Consider the following 17,793-nt stretch of genomic DNA (forward strand, 5'->3'; position numbering starts at 1 on the left):
GGGGAGATACTTGCAACAGTGGAGGAGGTACAGCAGTAATGGTCGCTGGTTTCTTTGTCTCTACCTCTGTGATCAGAAGCAGGAATCAGCTATCAGATCTCTGCTATTTGGAGGACAGGATTATTTTTGCCCACTCTGGCTCCTGAAAGGTATGTGCACACTGCACCAGGAACCTGTGCTTGGCTGCCTGCTAGGGGTCTGGTGATAGGTAACATGTAGCTGCTTCTGTGCTAAAAGCTGAAATTGACCAAAGTGAACTACAACTGTCAGTCTTCCCCTGGAAGTTGCAAACCTTCAGTAGACTCCAGAGCTCCAAAACAGTAGCAGAGAGATTATGCCAGTGCAATCGTTGTCTAGGTGTGGAGACAGATCCTGGGTACTTCCTACTCTACCGTCTTCCCAGAGTCTTCTCTTCTAATTACTTTTGAATTTTAATTTGAAATTTATTGAAAATCTAGCATGTTACTGGCACTGTGATAGGTACTAGGATTAAAGCCTAGTTTAATAGTAGCTCAGGATACAGTGTCTACATGTATGTGGCAAAATGATGGATATCATATCATTTATCCACTAAGAATACTATAATGAGTTACTACAGTGAATTTAGGACAGACATAATTGTTTCATCTGTTTAGAAAAGGTGGGAGTAACCTGCAGGTGAAAGCAAGCATGGTGCATAGAAATGAAGAGGATATCTGAGTTGAACCTTCATACACCAAACATATAGTGAATGTCCAAAATATTACAGGCACTGTGCTAGGTGCTAGGCTTACATGGTTTCTTTAGAAATAAACTCGTAAAACTCATAAAATATGGAGCTTGCTACAGTCTAATAAGCACCTTGAAGGGTAAATTTCTGTACCGTATTGCACTTCGAAAAATCAATTCCATTTCTGACACCAACTAATGATTCTAACACCCATTCTAATATGGAAGGAGATTTTTTCCCACATCACTAATAATTCAGCAATAGTATCTGGTGTCCCACAATTTAACTCAATGTTGACACTGTCTACCTGGAGATAACATTAGATCCCACAAAATAAGGACTCAGTTGTAAAAGACTGCCCTCCCTATCCACTTTGGATGCCAATTTCAAGTCCAGGTTTTTACCTGTGTTTCTGAGCCGCTGGCTGTAGATTGGAGGTTCTAAGACCTCCTCCTTGGGTTCCATTAATTTGCTAAAGCAGTTCACAGGATACAGGGAAACATTTTACTTAGTAGATTACCAATTTATTACAAAAGGTTATAACTCAGGAACAACCAGATGGAAGATATGCATAGGGCAAAGTATAGGGAAAGGCACCTGGGGCTTCCATGCTCTCTCCAGGCACGCCATGCTCCCAGCACCTCGTTGTGTTCACCAATCTGGAAGCTCTCTGAACTCAGTCCTTTGAGTTTTTAATGGAGGCTTCATTACATAGTCATGACTGATAAAATCATTGGCTACTGGTGATTTTTTCAGTCTCCACAATCTCCAGCTCCTCTCCCTTCTCAGGAGGTCAGGGGGAAGGAAGGGTAGCAGGGCAGTGAGAGTTCCAACCCTCTAGTCACATGGTTGATTCTCCTAGCAACCAGCCCATCCTTTGGTTACCTGGGGCCTTTCCAAAAGTCACCTTACTTAGGAAACTGCAAGGGTTTTAGGACCAGAAAATGTTTCTGTGCCAGAAAAGGGAGGAAGACCAAAGATACATTTCTTATTATAAATCACAGTATCACAAAGGGTGAGTAAAATTTTATCAAGATTGATACAAATAAAAGAAAGGGAAAGCCTGTCTGGTAAAGAATACTGCTAGTATAAAGGCAAGAAGACTCCAAGTGTCCACTTTTCTCTTATTTATTAACTGACCAGTGTTGATGATGCTGAAGTCTGAAGGCATTAAGCCTTTCATTTAACACCTTTAGCCTTAGGACAAAAATTTCATATTAGGCCGTAGTGGTTGGATGTATATTTATATTTCATTCTGTAGTAAAGAGCATTGCTTTTAAGCCTCTGTAAAGGGCTTTTTAATTTTTCTAAATGATTTGAGATCATTTGAACTAAATTAAAGATACCCACTTTGTGTTCAATAAAAAGCTGAATTGCCTGAGAGTTGTGTTTTCTTATTTGCTTCTGCTTCTCTCAAACTCTTTCCCATTTTTATTACTCCAAATTTTTGCAATCACTTGGTGGCCTTTTTTTTTATTACAATGTCATAGTTTTTCTGAGCAACTGAAGGAGAGATTCACAAAACAATCTTTTGCACTAATTCTGAAATTAGATTGAAATAAATTAGTAATATAGAAAAATACATTTAAAGAATTTAAATTACTCATCCCTGAACCATCAGAGAATTCTTCTATAACTACTGAGAAAATTCTTACACTTTACCTATCTTTTGGCATGTATATTTTAGAACTAATTTGCATCAGCAAAAGCTAGGGATTTTACAGATGACTGATGCCTGTGAAAATGAGATTTCTCCCCTGAACTTGCTTTAATTAAAATGCTGCAAGTAAGGGAACATTTTAATGTGCCAATCTCCAAGTTTGGTTAGTGCTGGCTTTCTAGAAACATAGCTTTAGTTTGCATATCAAAGAACTCTTTTGCACAGGTTCTGCACTGTTTACACACTGGCTATTTAACACTCCAGGTAATTTCTTATTGAATAGTGTTGCATAAATGATGGGCAAAATGAATAAGGGGTCTTCAGCTACACACCTTTTGTTTTTGTTTTCTTTGTTGCCTCATTTTTGATATTATATAAAGTACGTGAATTGGTAATGATAAACTTCTATTTATAGGGAACTTTAGGTTGAATATAGCTTAGAGTTGAAGACCCAGAAAAGCTGTATCTGAAATGACTTTTCATCTTTTTTTCACCAGAATTACAACTTTGATAAACGCCATGTCCTCCTACTCATAGTAACAGAAAAATTCTATCTCCAAAGGTTATGTTCCCTGTAGTTTCAAATCACAGGAATGTTCATAGGCAGCTTGGTCAAGGTTATCTAATAATAACCCAGAGAGAACAATTTTATCACCTTGTGATAATTGCTTGTGGACAAAACAAGCATTGTACATTGTACCCACATTTAGTCCCCTTAACACATTATATATGTAAGTATGTGTACCCTTTATTGGCTAAAATCTATACTCATACCCATAACATTTAACTTATACATATAACTATATTTATATATAGGTTATAAAATATAAATTATTATATTTAGATCAACAACTGATCTCAATTTCAAAAGCAGTAGCTTACTTAAATTTCCTGAAATGTGAAAACAAAAAGAAACAAATATGTCTATAGCACTATGAGTTTCAGTTTCTCTCTGTTTTGTTTTTCATCTCTATAATTAGAGAGACATTTCCGTAGAATATCTACACACATTATTGTTTAAAAAGGCAAGTAATGTTTACTGTATACTTACTTTGTCTCCAGGACTGTTCTAAGTGCTTCAATATATTAGTTTTTGGAACCCACAGAATGAACCTATAAGGTAAGTATTTTAATTGTTTTTATTTCAAAAATAAGAAAAATGAGGCACTTACTAGACGTTAACTTCTCTGTGGACATGATCCATAGAGAAGTAGTTAAGCCAAGAAATGAATCCAGACAGGCCGACTCCAGAGACTCTGCTTTTATTGCCTTAATCTTATGTTTAATGAATTGATTATTTTTCTATATATGTATTTATTTATTTCTCGACCCCCCCGCCAATATATAAATATCAGAGATATCAGAGGCAGGATATATCTCAAGAGTTCATGTTCTTAGTCATCCTACTCTAGTGTCTGCCAGATCTGAGAGTGAAATGAGGGCTGTAATGGGAAAAGTCACAGTTAGAATGGGAACATATCCTAAATTGTGTAGAGTGGAGCTCCTACAGATGGATTCTTAGCGAGCTCTGCTTCCTCTCTCCCTCTCTCTCATATTGTATTGTGCAATAGAATACATAAGAAATGTACATACTCTTTCTATATATGTATATGAAGGATTACATAGTGAAAAACATTAAAGCTCAATTAATTAAACATTTATGGAACTGCTGAGGCCTTTTGCTTCTCTGATCCAACTTGCTCATGCTGACTTTTGTGACAATTATTTTCGTGATTTTCCTTTGTACTTTTATTAGCTATATATTATTCCTAAACCATACAGTTTAATTTCGATTGTTTTAAACTTTATGTGAATAGAATTATTTTCATGTGTATGATTTAAAATTTTTATTTTAGTTAAAATTTATATAAATATATATATTCAATTTTTATGAGCCTATAATTTTTATGCTATTTTCATTCAGAGTTGAATCAACGTTCTAATATATATTTAAAATTGATAGAAAAAAATTCCACGTTATTTATTTAATCTAGAATGTTTAAGTAGTAGTGTCTATATTTGTTTCTTAAATAATTCAAGAGAGCTTGTGCATTGAATGTTATGGTAAATAGTTCTATAAAAATTGTTTTCATCTTTTTCTTTTATGTTGATTATTTTGTACCTAGATTTGATGTGCATCAATTTTTTTATAATGTTACCCATGTGTTTTCATATTAATGTGAAATTCTAAATACTTGTCTGTTAAATGTGTTCATCTACTCCCTATTTGTGAATTACACATTTTTCTTTCTTAGTTTGTGATCTTATGGCAGAAATCTCTTTTATTTTAAACTCTTTGATTAAATTATCCAATAATTGAAAGGTATGTAAGCATTAATTGGGGAATAAAACTTTGATGACATTTCATAATAATAATAACATCTTGAATATTGTTAGTTTGTCTTTATTCTGTAATTGCAATCTTGGTGTTTATTTTGGCAACAAAAATTCTTTGAGAAATATTTTTAAATTACTACATGGCTGAAATAATTTATTCATTTATTATCTATTTATTTTTATTGCTTTGCAATAACAAAATATACCCTTTAGTATTTCTCTTTTAAACTTCACTTATCTATATTTCTATGTTGTTAAATTTTCTTAATGTTTTCTCTTTTAAAATTTGTAGTGTGGAAAGCAAAAAGATAACATTTAAACAGTGTTTAAAGTGAATTTATATTACCTTAAAACAAAATTTTGTCATTTTAGTGGAGTAATGCTTTTGATCAGTATGACCAACATATTTATCTAAATCATTAACATTTTGTGGCTTTGCGGAATACAATTAAAAATTTGCAATATAATATTAGAACTAAAATGTATTTATTTGAAAAGATTATTTTGATACAAAAATCATTCTAAACCACTTCTAACAAGTAATCCTCTTTCCTCTTTCATAATGTTGAAGACCTGGAAGAAAGAGGGAAGCTGATATATACATAGTTTCATAGTTGCTCTGTAAATTACCTTGTTACCAAAATTACCTCTTTTCAGAACCATTTTTATTAAAAATATGTATTTATCTTCAGGGAAAAAGTTAACATCTAATGCATTTTAAAATAAGTGAATAAGAGCCTCTGTCTTATAAAACACAATAGAATTCTACTTAAAATATCCTTCATTTAACTTCCAAAAGTATCAGAGGATATATCTTTTCCCAAAAGTTTAATAACATGACATTGGGAGGAATCAGGTATACAACTGCAAACTGTGTCTTATAAATTCTGCTTAGCGAGCACTTTTATCAAAAATGCAAAACAGCCTTTCATTTTTCTTCACAGAATTTGTTAAGTGATGAAGGAAAAGTTAGATTTGCTTTCATTCTGGGCAAATTTGTGAACAAGTTAGCAAGTCAAAGTCCCTATGATATGATGACTATCTTTTAAGGTACATATTTCATTACTATGATTCTCGAATTCTCTTTAAGCACATGGAATAAAATTCATTTGTTGAGTAATATTAAGTATGTGCTTGACTTTGAGTCAGGAAGGGGGATAAAAAATGTTAATGTATTTGAAGAATTAAATTTATCAAGGAGTTATTTTAAAATATAATGAAAAGGTTTGGAATGATAGTGGAACAACTAATGTATAGATGAGAATAGAAAAGAAATAGAAAGAAAAGAATAAAAATAAAGGAATAGAATAGAAAGTTATGTTTATTCTTATTATGCAAGATTTTCTATTTTCATATTTTAATTGTTTATTTGAGATGGAAAATAAAAGCAGTGATTTCCCAAGGCATCAAGCATGTTTTAAAGACTCAGCTGTCATTCCTATTATTAAAGAAGTTACTTACATAAAATCTCCTTACAAAGAAATATAGAATCATTGAGAAAGTAAATGCATAGAATGCATCTTAAGCTTTTACAGAAAATGAAATATATTCAATAGTAATAGGTAATAGACATATAATTTTCTACAAATTAGCAATGATTATTTACAAGTTTAAAAGCGTGATTTTAGAGCATTATTTATGTTTAATAAAATTTAATATTTTATTCTTTAATATTTTAAAAAGAATTACTTTATTGTAAATATTTTTTAAATATAAGAGATAAAAAAAAACCATATCACACAGCCTAGTTAACATTTTAGAATGTATATTTCTATTTTATTTTGTGTTTGTGTGTGGGAGAGAGAGTGAGAGAGAGAGAGAGAGAGAAAGAGAGATTTGACAAATCATAACCAAGGATGTACAATAGCAGCGAAAATATTAGATTATGTCTGGATGCTAAGGAAAGAAGAGATTAAAATATAAGAACTTCAACAAGTTTTTCATATATATGAGATACATAGGGTAAGATTAATAAAAAATGAACAAAAATGATTAAAAATCTCTACTGACCAGGGAACATACAAGGCCTTGAGAAAATATGTTTGTGGATAATTCTGTATCATTGAAACTCCATGCTTGAAAGGACAAGGGTAAGGAAATCAACATAGAAATTTTCATTTGAAGGTGTTTAATTGCTGTTGTCAGGAACAATTGTGAAAGAGTTGAAATGCACTGGTAGATTATTGGGTATCTTCCTCCTTGTTATCTGATTCTACAGGTGCTTTTGCACCTTTCATTGTCATTGAGATATTTTACAACTCTATAAATTGTAGATAACCTGCCCTTAGTGTAGATTATTTTTTCCATGGATGTGTAAATTATGTGTTGGAAGACAATTGCTTATTGCCATGTGGATATAAAAAGGCTTTTAACATTTTTTACTTCTCTTTTTAAATTTACTTCAGCATTTCATATTTAACTATAATTCTACTCAAAAGTTTCCTTTGAACTGGTTGCAGTTTTTACTTTCAGTCTCCCTTATTAATTAATGAGTTGAATATTTGGCATGTGAGTAATTTATATTCCTGTGAGAGTTATAGTATTACCTTCTTTAAAAATACTTTAACATTTTTGGGTGTTATTAACAGAGATGACCAGTGGATTCACCTGAAGCCAAGTAAACCGTCTTATTGGAGAAATGTACAATATGAGCTGCTTAAGCTCAGGCTTCCACAGGTGAGTTTCAAGCACAGCTAGAACTTTAACTCTGCTGATTCTTTGTTTTCTAGTACGTTTTACCCTCCTCTACTGATTTTGTTTTGTTTCTGTTTCTGCTTTGCTTATATCTAATAAGTGATTCCCCAGTTTTGCCAGTAATGGTTGGGAATTTGGTTTTTTGATGTGATCATGTGGTGATCTGTAAATGGATTAATAGATTTATAGAGATCTATTCTCTGTTGGGTTAGAGATGACAGTGAATTTGGTTTGCTAGTTTTGTCATTATTTATTTTTTGTATATTTGTCTATTTTGAGTACACATCAATCCACTGGAAAGCAGAATTACTCTTTAATATCAGGACCAATGAATTTGACCTGTGGCCAAAACTGTAATTCAAGCTATTTCTGTGCCTACGTACATGGCTGTAGTTCAAAAAAGCCTTTCCTTCTCATTTTGTGACTATATAAAATTGCCCTATCTTCAGAGAATATCAGTAAATTAGATTATAAAGGAATTATTTTCTGGTTGGCTTATAGATAAATACTCCTAAAATTATCAGAAAATAAGGAAATTGAACTTATAGTACTTTAAATATATTTGAAAAATTATTCCTACAGAAACTCAGAACTGCCCTAAGAATCCATATTTAGATAAATATGAAGTAAATTAGACTAATTTAATAATTTTACCTTAATAAAGATGTTTGTTTCCTCTGATTTGTCAGTGTTAATTATAATTCAAGTCAAAAAGCTACAATTTATTCTACTTTGATTTACTTTTCCCAAACATATAGAAGTTTACTGGTGAAATAGTTAACATAAATGTGTGCTCAATTAAATAAAATCATTATTTTGACAAACTTCTTATTTCAAGGTAATTATGTTTTAGAGTATATCAGATTGAAGATTATTTTCAAGATCTTTGGGCAACTTAAATCTTTGGACTGATATTGAATGATTATCAGATACTTGTATATATTCTAGTTAATATAGAATAGTTACATCAATTACAAGCATAATTTTAAAGTTATGTAATTCCTTCACATATTTATATGTTATAGAGGATATGTAATTTTGGTTCATGTCAGTGGATATCATCATTTAAAAAGCTTTAAGGGGGCTTCCCTGGTGGCGCAGTGGTTGAGAGTCCGCCTGCCGATGCAGAGGATACGGGTTCGTTCCTCGGTCCGGGAGGATCCCACATGCCGCGGAGCGTCTGGGCCCGTGAGCCATGGCTGCTGAGCCTGCGCGTCCGGAGCCTGGGCTCCGCAACGGGAGAGGCCACAACAGTGAGACGCCCGCGTACCACAAAAAAAAAGCTTTAAGAAGCTGCATATGGAGGTCTTTGGCTGTAGAAAGTTGTTTTACATATATTTATGAATTCTACTGGAAAACCAAAATGCTTGGAATGATGAAAGATCTAAGTTATTCATCCCCCAGTTTTATCTGTGAAATAAAAGTTACTCATCGGATTAAAAGTTATAATCAATTTAGTGGTTGATATTCTGCTTAGAATAATAGTGAAAGAAAATACACCTGTGAATGTACTTTAGATTTTCAAGGAAAAAAGAGTAGTTTTGTCATAAGGTAGCATTTCTAAGCCTTTTTTTTTTTTTTTTTTGGCACCTTGCACCCTTTTACAACTGTTAATTATTGAGAATTGAGGACCCCAAAGAGCCTGATATTTATTAAACATGAAAGCTGAGAAACGTTTAAATGTACTTATTTGTAGATTCACTTGAAGATAGGAATAATTAACACATTGCATGTCAACATGATGAACATCAAAATATTAATATAAATTTAATTTTGCTCTTACAGTTCCCCTGAGATCTATCGTCAAATAAAGTGTCAGATTGTTCCAGAATGTGAAAAAGCATAATAATGAAGGACAAAACACAGAAAGTGATATTTTTGCTTTGGTTTATAATACCTGACTCTAAAAAGAAACTATGAAATATGTTAAAATATTAGCAATTTTTTCTTTATTTCCATTAGCTTGTTTCCTTGGTTTATTGACTAATGTCTTTTCCTATAATAGGTAGAAGAGATTCTGTGTTTTATTGGAACAGTATTCTATGCTTTATGTTGATGATGTTTTACCACTGATTATTTAATGAAAAAAACAAAGAACCAGTGTTTCCTCACTTATAAAAGAGCTGAGGTTCTTTACAACCAAGTTATGTTCTGTGTGCATTTGCCACTTAAACAGATAATCAAGTATTATTTCTCAGTCACTCTTGATTCAGATCTCTTGACAAATTTTTAATTTCTGCCTTCCCCAGATCTGCTTTTATTTGGAGAAAAAAAACCTACAGAACTTTCAGGATATCTCTTACATGTAAAACTATCTTTGAAAAGTTTTTCACAGGGTCTCTGGAAAATGACAGTTTTTTCCCCCATCTTAGAGAAAGAGGTATCATAAATAGATTTGTTGGATTATTTTCATGGAAAGAGTCAAGTAAGAAGAATGACATAGACATCCTAAATTTAAATTTGAATAGATAAAATGTTATATGAATATTTCAGAAATTATCTGCTTGATGGAAAGTTTCTAGAAGTTTGCCAATGCTCTCACTGTACAGACTATGTTTTCATCTTCAAGGAAAATATTGATCAAGACTTTATGATATAATTATGTTGAGTTTTCCTTTACTTGTCAGAGTCCTAACAATGTTTTGCCTGGTATTAGGCAACAAAAATATATGTCTTCAGCCATAATTTTTCTTATTATTTATGTCTACTTGGCCATAACCTTATTTCTTTACTTTGAATGTACACATTCTAGACTAGAGGTTTTCAGTTTGGAAAGCACATTCAACTTTCTCATAAAGTTTTATACTAATAGAGATGTCTCAAGCCTTCTCCAGAGTTACCGAATCTCTTCACCTGATATTCTTTGTATATATTTTGGTATATCTTAGAATTATTTCCTGTTTTATTTTAATATTTTTTCTTTATGAAAATTATGTTCATTTAGGCTTATAAATCAGATGCATAACATTTCTTGACTTCATTGAAAATAGGTATATTTATTATCATTAGAGATTTTTCGTCTAAATTTTTTGGGAATAGTTTTATTAACTTCCTTTTTCATGCCATGGAAAAAACCTTATTTCCTTGTCAGTTGCACTAATTTTTTTTTTTTTTTATTTTGCAGTACACGGGCCTCTCACTGTTGTGGCCTCTCCCATTGTGGAGCACAGGCTCCGGGCGCGCAGGCTCAGCAGCCATGGCTCACAGGCCTAGCTGCTCCGTGGCATGTGGGATCTTCCCAGACCGGGGCACGAACCCGTGTCCCCTGCATCGGCAGGCGGACTCTCAACCACTGCGCCACCAGGGAAGCCCAGTTGCACTAATTTTATTGTGAATTCTAATTAGACTTTTCACATTTGAAATTTATTATTAGAAAAAAATAATAGAAATACCATAGGCTTTTTGTCTGTAGCACAAATAGTATTTGTTTTACTCTGATATATGCTGGATATACTATTATGTGCTGATCAGAGTTTTATCTTAAACAAAGAAGAATAATTTCAAAGCCTCAAGGAAAAAAACAATAGCAGGTACTTTAAACTCAAATGTGGACTTTTCTTTATAGCTTCTGAGCTGACATTGTTTAGACGATATTTAGACTATATCAGTAGACCGAATCAGAATTTTCATGATTCCTTTAAATCAAGAACATTTATGTTGGGTTCTTGCTAAACCAAGATGGAGAGGAACAAGAGCTAAAAACATACGATTGATTAAACTGGTGAAGAAAATTTATTGTGGTTATTTGCTTGTAATATTGTTTATATTGTCTTAATGTTCTATTATTCATGTATGTAAGGAAGCTCTTTTAAAGCTACCCCATTAAGTGAAGTGACTTTGCTTTTGTAAACTGAAATGACACACCCTGACATCCCAGAAATCATAAACACTTATAAAATCTAATTACTTTTCGTGGCAATATATTTATTTGCTTAGGTTCACTAAGCATCTTTTTTTTTCCATGATATAATTGGACAAATTTATCATGTGGCTAAGGTCTTAGTGGAGTATCATATTTAAAATGATGTTCATTTAATCAGTTATGACCAGCACTTTAAGGAACTAACTTTGGCTGTACTTACAGAGTAAATGCCTACAAAACCCTCCTAGAAAAATTGTCCTGGTGCCTTGCAAATTGTCCTGGTGCCTTGCTTATAAGAGTCCTAGCCTGATGGTTAGTAAGGAAGGTCACCTTTTGGACCAGGAAATTTAGAATATTTTGCGAACCCCTAGAATAGAAAGATTCACCCCAACTTGAGAGTAAATTAGGTGAAATTTGGTAGAGTTTCTTGGACTTGTTTTCTGGCCTCAAACAAAAGAAACTTTATAAATTCAATCTTAGATTCTTTATGGAAACTTCTAGACAGAAGTTAATTTTGCAGACATTAATTATTCAATACTGTATAACTCTAGACTTAAAATATAGTCTCAAGGAAGTCTATACAATTAATCAACACTCTTGCAGCAACTTATGTAAAAAATCAGTCCAAATCAAATGAGACAGGCTGATTTTTGGATTAAAAAATTATTTATTAGAAATTATCATAATCACAGGGAAGAGTTGGTGCTGTAAAGAAAAAAATTTTTTAAGATTTTGAAACAGAGAAAAAAATTCTGGGCTTGCTTTTTTCTTTTCTGGGTCACCTGATTCCACGGAGACTCTGCACTTTGCTTTTGAGCTATTCCACTATCAGTTGTCTTATTAGCTATTCTACTGCCAGTTGTAGAAAACTGAGAGTAGTGCAAATGATTTCTTTACATAGAAATTAAAATTGTATCTAATCAAATGCCCTGTGGATATTGACCAGTTTCATGAATTTTTGCATCTATTTGTAAATTCATTCCAGCATTCTTCATCTGACTGTACAAGTACTGTACTTTGAATTCTACTCTGAAACAGTTGAAATATTAATGAATTAAATACATCTTTGATGCTTGAACCATTCCTATTTGTATGAACATCATTATGATGAACAGACTCTAAGGTAAGCACCCCCCTCCCATGATTTCCCAGCTCCTAGGGTCCACACCATTGTGTAATACCCTCACATTGAGTGCAGGCAGTATGTATAAATTACTTCTACCCAACAGAATGTGGCACTTCTGTGGGGATATAGAGATGTCACTCCCTTCATTACATGATATATAAGACTTCATCTTAGATTACAGTGAAAGATTATCCTTGCAGGTTTGAGGAAATAAGCAGCTATGTTGAGGAAGTCTTTGTGGCAGAAAAACTGGGTGGGGCCACAAGGAACTATGAGTGGCCTCTAGGACCTAAATGTGGCCTCTAGCAGACAGATAGCAAAAAGCTGAAGCACCCAGTCATGCAAACACAAAGCAATTACTTCTCCCAATAATCTGGATGCTTAGAAGTTATTCTTCCCCATTCTAGCCTCCAGATGAAAACTCAGTTTGGCGAATACCTTGATTGAATCCTTGCGAGACACTGAGCAGAGGATGCAGCCATACTATGCCAAGACTCCAGATCAGAAACTATGAGATGATAAATCTGTGTGTTATTTTAAGCCACAAAATTTGTGGTAATTGGTTACATATGCAGCAATACTGAGCAACTTATATAGTCATGATTTTACCTTTTGTTTTTAGTTATTCTTTAATAATGTGAATTGGTATAGTTAAATTGCAATTGCTACTGTGCATGTAGACAAAAAGAACAGAAAATATATGGTAGATCAATTATTTCTGCACTGCAAAGCAAATGTCTTAATATGGCATGATTGTTCCTGTTTTACTAAGAAGGTAACCAACAAAACTGGAACTAGGTACCCCAGGCATATGTGGCTACACCCTACAGTAAGCAACAAAGTTTAGGAGAATTGTACAATTCTGAGAGATATTTTTCAAAGGATTTATTTTCTTTTTTAACTTGTAGTTGAAAAAAAATTTATCCTGTACCAGGAAGGAGGAAGGCCATAATCAATTGACCATATGGTATACTGGCTTTTTTAAAAATAGAGCAGAAACTGCTGAAGGCTAAAGCAATTCATAAATTATATTCTTCTTGTGGGAATACCATGGATCTGATGCATTCCTTATTTATTATATTCAGCTTTAAAGTTAAGAGAAGATTTACAAAACACTTAGAAGAAAAGATAGATACATTTAAAAAATTAGTACATAAGGATTGTGTTCTATTGAAGGACTTGCTGAGTACTAAAATTAACTAATTATAGAATTATGTTGTTACAGCTCTTAAAATATGGTAACAAATATTGAATAATATAACATTTCTGAAATAAAATATAAGTAATATAAAATGATTACCTCTGAAATATTATATCATATTTTTCAATATGAGGAAGAGATATAAAGTTATGGGGAAATAAAAAACATGCTAATTGATTAACCTTAACAAGAGAAAGTAAATGGATTTAATTTATTCCTGTATAGGTCATTAGAAAAATCTTTAAGGCAGAATATAGTGGAATTAAAACTTAAATATATTATCTAAATCATTAGTGAAGTTCATAAGCCATCATCCACACACTAAAAATTCCATGATTTATAAAATCTTCCTAGCAATACTGAGCAACTTATATAGTCATGATTTTACTTTTTTTTTTTAGTTATTAATAATGTGAATTGGTATAATTAAATTGTAATTACGACTGTGAATCAAGTTTTTTTGTCATTGACTTTTTAAAATTCTCTGAAGTTTAAAGAATGGGATGATTTCAGAGGACAGTAAGCATTAAATGTAGGGAAGCTGTGAGATAATATAGATATTAGAATAATCTATTGAGACAACAGAAAAGAGAAAACTAAACTCACTGTACAAAGTTTAGAGACTTAAACCATTCAAGACAATGTGTAAAACATTTTTTGCCAGCTGACTTACTGAGTTTATTTCAATTATTTTTGAATATTTTACCGTTTATGATTAATGTTGTCTTTATAGTAGAATATCTTTGCAAATTTACCTCATTAATATTCAGGAATAAATATACTAACATTATTTGCTCTGCGGGCCTCTCACTGCCGTGACCCCTCCCGTTGCGGAGCACAGGCCCCGGATGCGCAGGCCCAGCGGCAATGGCTCATGGGCCCAGCTGCTCCGCAGCACGTGGCATCCTCCTGCACCGGGGCACGAACCCGTGTCCCCTGCATCGGCAGGCGGACTCCCAACCACTGCGCCACCAGGGAAGCCCTCTTCTGTGTTTTTATACATGTATAGGTTTTGCACTGGTAATACCAGTGGTGATTTTTTTAATCAGAAAATAACTAATACAAAGTACTAGATAATTCTAACTGTCAATGCTTGTGTATTTCCTTTCTTCCTAATGACATTCAGTGCTGTTGTCAAAGTGATCACTTTTTCTGTCTCTTCACTCTTCATTTTGCATTTCATGGTGTAACATCTCCTTTCCAGCACAGCACTAATATTGGCACCCCTTCTGGTAACTAACCCCTTAGCCTGACCTGAAGTCTTTCTCGTTAGATGAAACTGTTAAAGATTGCATCTTTTCTGAGTTCAGAGCAACACTGGTTTGCTCACTAAGTATTTGTGGAATTAATAAAACCATTTCATGCTCCTGATTCTTACTTGCAGACACAGTAGCAGCACAGGCGCTTTTATCTTCCCTAATCTACTCTTTCTCATCCAGCATGTCCTTTGTCTTCAGAGCCTGTCAGCATACAAGGTAGAGACAAAGATCATGCAACCACAGTGCTGGAGATGTCTGAAATCGTTTTCTAAATTGTGTAATTATTTTTGCTCCAAAATATCTTGCTGACTTCTTGCACTTTGTTGATAGTTAGTTTTCTTTTTTCTCCATGTAAATTTTGAATATAAGGATGATTTTAATGATAAATGATTGATTTTTCTCTCATCTACCCTAAAATATATATTCCTTACCATCCTTATCTTAGGAATGAGGTTTGTGAGTCCCAAGGAAGGACAGGAGACCTGCTTCTCTATTACAGGAATTGCCATCCTCCTGATGACTTATAATGTCAGGATAGATGCATATCTGTTCACTGAGCCTGGGCCATTTTGGATATAGAGATGGTTAAGGATTACACCAAACTTTGCACCGTGTTTGAAATAGTGCAGGGGATCCAACTCTTTTCTATCTAATTAAATGCACAAAGACTCAAATCTAAATACCTTATGGTTTCTTCCCCCCCTCTCTTTTTTCCTGAATTATTATTACAGCTTTGTTAGAAAATGTGATTTGGCAGAACAAGTGCTAGTGTTGTTCCAGACAAAAGACCAGAGCATTAAGATTTGTGTTTATGACAAATAAAAACAGGAACTAAAAGAAGAACTCTGGATAAATGAATCCTCAGAGATCAGAAATGATTTGTCAGCTAAGAAAGGGAAAGAGGAACATTGATGCATACCATCAGGGACTGTAATTGTACTTTTTTTCAGTTTGTTTAATCTATACCACTTTCCCCCTCCCTTCCTAGATTACTTTGAATCATATCCAATGAATCATCACTTTAACTGAAGATATTCAGTAGGTATCCCTAAATAACATGCACTCTTAAAAAACACATCACTATAAATCTAAAATTAACACTAATTTTTAATGTCTTCAAGTATTAACTTCCCACATTTCTTTATATTTTTAAGTATTTTTAAAAATTGTAGTAAAATATACATAAAATTTAACATTTTAAACATCTTAAAATGTATAGTTCAGTGGCATTAAGTAGATTTATATTGTTTTACAACCATTACCATCATTATTCTCTGAAACTTTTTCATCAAATACCTATTTTTAAAAATTGTTTGTTTGAATCATTATTCAAACAATTTTCATATATTATGACTTGGAAAAATGACTCAAATGTTGTTTAATATTTCAAGTTCCCATATATCTCTTTTTTTCTTGAAATATTTTATTGAAGAAAACAGTTCATAAATCTTATAAGAATCGTATTCTCATATCATATTCATACATGGATGATTGTAGACACAAACTAATTTCTTATGACTTTGTAGTTAGAATTAAAGTTTTTACAGTACTCACATTTAATTATTATTATTATTATTTTTTTTTTGCGGTGCACGGGCCCCTCACTGTTGTGGACTCTCCCGCTGCAGAGCACAGGCTCCGGATGCGCAGGCTCAGCGGCCACGGCTCACGGGCCCAGACGCTCTGCGGCACATGGGATCCTCCCGGACCGGGGCACGAACCCGCGTCCCCTGCATCGGCAGGCGGACTCCCAACCACTGCGCCACCAGGGAAGCCCACATTTAATTATTTTTGACAAGACTGCCTCATATAAAATTCTATGTACTTCCATTCAGGATTGTGATGGTTAACTTTATGTCAACATGACTGGGCCACAAAGTAACCAGATATTTGATAAAACATTAATCTGGGTGTGCCTGTGAGAGTATTTGTGGATGAGATCATGGTAGACTAAATAAAGGGGATTGTCCTCCCCAGTGTGAGTGAGCCTTATCTAATCAGTTAAAGCCTGAGTAGAATAAAAAGGCTGACTCTTCCATGAGTAAGAGAGAATTCTTCTTGTCTGACTGAGCAGGAATATTGATCTTTTTCTATCTTCAGACTGGAACTGAAACATCAACACTTTTTGTATTCCAAGCTTGCTGGATTTCAGATTGGAACTTATACCATTGGCTCTCCTCATTCTTGGATCTTTGGACTCAGGCTAGAACTAAACCATCAGCTCTCTCCTGAGGTCTTGGAACTTCTCAACTTCCATAGTCATGTGAACTAATTCCTTGTAATAAATCTTTGTTGATATATATATCATGTTGATTCTGTTTTTCCAGAGAATCCTGACCAACACCAGGGATACATATGTCTGGTTGCCTTTGCTTTTGTGACATTACCACTAATGATAATTATTAGATCTCTTAATTAAGGATTGCAAAATAGAGATATTCTAATTCTTATTTGATTACTTATGTAATATTTCTATAATTAGAAACTTTCACTGACCAAAAATTTATTTATCCTTATGTTCTGAACTATCAGAATGACAAATAAATGAAGAGCAAAGGAAACAATCAACAAAATATAAAGGCAACTTACAAAACTGGGAGAAAATCTTTGCAAACCACATATCTGATAAGAGATTCACATCCAAAATATATAAAGAACTAATACAACTCAGTGGCAAAAAAAAAAAAGACATTTTTTTCCAAATAAGACATACAGATGGATAACAGGTGCATGAAAGGGTGCTCAGCATCATTCATAATCAGGGAAATGCAAATCAAACCCAAACTGAGATATCTTCTTAAAGATAGATATAAAGATGATGTTAGAATGGCTATCATCAAAAAGAAAAGAGATAACATTATGTATCACATTACATATATTTGTACAACATGGATGGACCATGAGGGCATTGTGCTAAGTGAAATAAGCCAGGCAGATAAAGACAA

Source organism: Neophocaena asiaeorientalis, unplaced genomic scaffold, assembly GCF_003031525.2.
Source record: "Neophocaena asiaeorientalis asiaeorientalis breed wild unplaced genomic scaffold, Neophocaena_asiaeorientalis_V1.1 scaffold190, whole genome shotgun sequence".
Classification (NCBI taxonomy): Eukaryota; Metazoa; Chordata; class Mammalia; order Artiodactyla; family Phocoenidae; genus Neophocaena; species Neophocaena asiaeorientalis.